Here is a 4,869-nt window from a genome sequence, read left to right as displayed (position 1 = left end):
GTGAAATTCAGGAATGCAGAACATCTTGCATGCAATGCTTTTGTTCAGGTATTAGTAGGAAGCTTTCTCCGTCTCTGTATGAGAACGTTAACTCTCGTTTAGCTCAGTAACACCTCGGTTCCCTTTGACAAGCAGCCTCAACCCGGCATTGTGTATTTGGGCAGCTGTATTTTCCTGTCTAATGTGTAGTGAATCAATTTTGATCTTTGAACAGCACCCCCATTTTGGGGTGGTATCTTTAATTCATCAACTTTGTTTGCAGCTCTAATCCTAATTTTGCCCTCTTCCTTTTGGGTCATCTGCTAATATTTGCCCTACCTGAATCGTTAATGAAACCGTGCAACTCGGGTACTGAAACTGGCCCCCGCAAAATTCTACTGAATGTCAAACTCCAACTAGATAGTGCCTGAATCAGCAGCCGAAACGCACCTGGCCTGGGAAACGGGAGTAGAAATTGTGTGATCCGTGGTTGCCTCCCTTATGTTAGGTGGTTTGGGTTTTTTCCTACTATTCGCCTGCAGCTGGTGAACACAAACCACTTCTCCACGACAGCCTCATCTGTTAAAGGACAACATCATTTATGTACCCAAAATCTTTTCCAAATGTGAGCTGCAAAATGTTAGTGGTAATGTTTTGGCGAAGACTTTGCAGGGCTACACCCAATCCGAGGTTCTCTGTCAGTCTCCACATTGCCGAGAGTGTTGTAGAGGAATCAGTAAGCAAACCACAAGTGTTTTCTTTCTGACAAGACCAGAGTGGAGAAAAGCAACCCGACCTGTACAGTTGGTAAATATGTGACGATTTGTGAGCTAATTCTCTTAGCAGACGATGATGAGGAAGGATGAATAAATTTGCCGTAATCAGAGTTATTTACAGGGTTTGTATTCAAAGTCCAGTTCCTTTAAGGAAAAGAGAAGCTGGAGAGGTTTTGTTGCAGATTTGAACATCTTCCCAACCTCGCTGGAAGCAGGGAAGTCCTGTTCGTTCACTTCTCTCAGTGAAGAGCTGGGGCACTTCTGTTGTTTCTTCTGTGGCATCTGGGAGTTTGTTCTTCTCCCCACTTTCCCATTGTCTCTTTCTAGATCTGCAGCATCAGATTGGAGAGGCAACGAGCTAAAATCCTGTGAAGGTCGTTAGCAAGAGGAGCTTTGGCGCTGCTTGGAACCTGGCCGTCTCTTACGCGCCATGGCGTTTACTAGGAACAGTAGTAACTAGGGCCGCTTACAGGATTCATCTCTTCAGGGTTCCTTGGTTTTTGCTTCTGAAGTTTTAAACCCAAAAGCAGACATGTTCTTTTTTTGAAGCTTTTACATACAATTTTTAAGTATTCGCTACTTTTTTCTGTGGTAAGAGAGTTCCACCTTGCTTTAATTATGGGCTAGATCGTACCTGTACAATCTAGATTGCTTGATACCTCTCAGGGATTATCTAAGTGTGGCTTCCTTGAGACACTTCTTGTGATCCGAGCAGAAGAGAGGCTGGGCTACGGTTTGCCCTGCTATTTGGCAAGCTGTTAAAAGGTTTGGTGGGGTGTTCATACTGCTCCATAGCCAGTTGAACCCTCTGAATTGCAGGTGAACTCTGCGCATCAGGTTTACTGTGAGGTTTTTTTTAATAAAATCATGGCCGAGGGCGATTCTACTCAAGATGTCATCTTCTGGCCTGTGTGTAAATTAGTCTATAACTTCAAGTGGGACGAGAAGTTATCAAGAAGAAAGTCAGCTGCATCTCACTGTATCTCAAGCCACTTTCTCGAGCTATCAAGTAAAAGAACTGTGCAGCCCTTACTCTTGTGTGCTGGCTCTTCTTGTTTTAGGAAAGAACTTCCTAATGCGGGTGCTGTACTTGTGATGATACATTCTTTTCTTACACACATTTTATACAAGAAATCATCTCAACTTGTTCTCAATCCCTAAATGGCCACAGATTTATTATCCCCACATAGAGTGGAAGATCAACTGTGGTTCTCTCTCCATCAGCTTCTCCTCTTACAGCAAGCTGTGATGGGTTAAAATGTCAGCTCCAGTGCGGAGGGAGGAACTCCCCCACCTCCCCTTCTCTTGTTGGTGTGGGAAAGAAGGGTCCAGCCCTCAGCTCAGATTTTGCTGTTTCAGCTTGTGATGCCTCTTGGAGCTGAGACATGTCAATCATCTCCTCTGTCAATAAACCTGTAAAAGCCGCAAATCACGTGGCTTCCCCGGTGCACACATTTCATTTTTTGGAGCAGGAGGACAGAGAGAGGGAGCAGCAGTCACCTCAAGCTGGGACAGTAAGAGATCTTCCACACAGCAGGTAGTCTTTTCATTTTGCCGATTACTGGCAGGGGTGGTTAAAAAAAGTTCTACCAGAAGAAAGGGGGTGAAACAGCCAAGTCCCCAACTCTGCACGGAGGGAGACAGACCGCTGGTGAGCGGAAACCCGAGAAGGTTCCACTGCCACATAGGAAACCTAAAGCATTCCCCGGGGATCTGGTTCATCTCTCACTCTGCAGATAGGGAGAGCAAAGAGCGGAAAACAGACCCTGGCAAACTGGTAACTCAGGAATTTCAGCCACCCCAGAGAAAGACTACATCTGGCCAAGGGAGTCTGTCCTCAGGAGTTCAGTTCTGAACTGAGATCTCTGAGGTTAAAAGAACTGCATTTCCCCATTCCAGTGTGATTCCTTACCACCCCCACCCCCCGCCCCCCACCCTCCGGCACAGACCGCGTGTGTGGGCTGGTGGTGATCAGGGATGTGGGTAGCAGTGGGCAAAATCTGTATTTATATGTATATATCTATTCATGTTTTTATTACCATCTCTCTCTCTTTTTCTATCTATCTCTGTCCTACCCAAATTTAAGTGATTGATTTATGGTTCTCATTGTTCTTCGAAATAAATAAATTTTCTTTCACCCCTTAATTCAAAAAACCTGTTTTGCTGTTTTCTTTTCCTTGGCTGTAGTCCTAAGCCCTGTTGTCATATCAGCCCGAACATTTCAGTTCTTTTGTTCAGCTCTCAGAGAGACAATATCTTTCCCGAGGCTGTATTTGTCGCCTTGTAAACCCTTCTGTCCTTTTCAAATCAGGGCACAAGCACAAGGCATTACTTGAGTGCACTTCTGAACCTTTGCTCTGAATCTGAACGACTTCTTGGCCTGATCGTGTTTCTGATGCTCCTGTCATTTGGCTGTTCTTAAGCTATCGTTTGACTCCTCTGTGTTTGTGTAAAATATCAAAGAACACTTTTTTTATCCATCTGCCTTTATCTGTAAGCAGGGATTTGTTGTTTCCCTTTCCAGTGGTCCCTTTGTCACACCCAGAGGGCTGGCTGTGCATGCTGTCTCGCACCAGTTGTACACTGAAGATGCTCAACAGCTGAACGTGGTGATGTGAGAAGTGATTGGAGTTGGGTTAAGAGTGTCCAGACATGAAAGTGTGTGTATAAAAATCTGCTTGCCAGGTCAGGGTTACATTCACCATTATTCACAGGGCATGGCAGGATACACGGAGCCCAGATGTTAAGTTTGTTAGCACAGTGCTGCCAGACACGCGATGTCTAACAGCCTGTTTAGCTCCGACAGTCGCTGTCGCTCTCTGGTGTTTCCTTTCTGTTTCAGCTCACACCCAGAGCTACCCTGTGCCTCCAAGCTTGTCCAGGGAAAGAAAGGAGGAATAAAAAGTCATTATTTGCTAAGGGTGTCTCATAGCCCACGTGGAGCAACATCTCTGAGTTGAAACCATCTCTGATTTCCCAGCAAGAAATTACAGCTGCGCTTAAGCAGTGTCATTGGCTGGTCGGGCTTTTCAGCACTATTGAACGTGGATGTAGAAGGTGTTTTAAACTTGGAAGCTTCAGCGTTTGATTCCTCAGTGCAGTGCTGAATGGTTGCAGGTGGTATCTCTTTGGTTTTGTTCTGAATCAAAAATCTCACCTCAAGCAGTGGTTGAAACTGTAGGAGCCTTCCTCTGCCCACAGGCTTTCTGCAGAGAAAAACCTCCAGATCCTGCCCAGCCGTCCTCGCCCAGCTATACGATAGTCTGTCACGGCATCTTGGCAGGGGTTCGTTCAAGCGGAAATGCGCTAGACGGCTTCTTATGCAGCTCTTGGCTGGGGCGATGGACCTCCGCTGGCGCCGTGTGGGCGCTGCACCCCTCCCCACACCGTGCTGCAGGGCCTGTTCTCCACCTCTGTGCAACCACGGGGCGGGCGCTTGGATTCCAGCCTCATAAGCTAATCCCTGGGTTTCAACAGTCACGTCATGCCAAGTTTTTATTGGCAGCAGTCTTAGGTTTGATCTGCCAGAATGAGAAATGCCTCAGAAGTCAAAGGGTACCAGAGCTCCCACTTGCACCCTAAGAGCAGCATCTTGCTGGTAATTGCCACGCCAACACGAGAGCGATGACGGCCGCTTTACTCATGACCTGTCCCTTAGTTCAGCAGTGACTGTCTGGATCTTACTTGGAGAGGGGATGCTTACATGTCAAGCACAGCTACTCCCAGGTTTTCCGAGCATTACTCTCACTGGGCAACTGGCTTCTCCTGTCTGTGTTCCCCTTCCCAGTGCTGTGGATTCTGCACTGAGCCATGGCTGTACCTGCTCAGTGGCTTTTAAACTCAGCCAGTGCACAAAGGAAAACAAAACCCCAGCGGAAATTCTCTCTCAAGAGTTTGGCAAGCTGGGTCTCCAAGGAAGGTGTGATGGGGAACCTTACCTGAACACCTGCCATATAACAAGTGAGGGTGGTTGTGGACTTGTGGACTTTCTGTCCTTTCTGGCAATTGGCCCTGGTTTCATCCCTGAACTCCTTTTTCTGCTTTATTCCTCTGCTGGAACTTACATTAGGAAGGAATTGCGCAATCTTTTTTTTTTTTTTTTGGCCAAGTGCTG

The sequence above is a fragment of the Buceros rhinoceros genome, unplaced genomic scaffold (assembly GCF_000710305.1).
Source record: "Buceros rhinoceros silvestris isolate BGI_N320 unplaced genomic scaffold, ASM71030v1 scaffold15133, whole genome shotgun sequence".
Classification (NCBI taxonomy): domain Eukaryota; kingdom Metazoa; phylum Chordata; class Aves; order Bucerotiformes; family Bucerotidae; genus Buceros; species Buceros rhinoceros.
The sequence above is the reverse complement of the archived record's forward strand: the minus strand, read 5'-3'. Positions refer to the sequence as shown.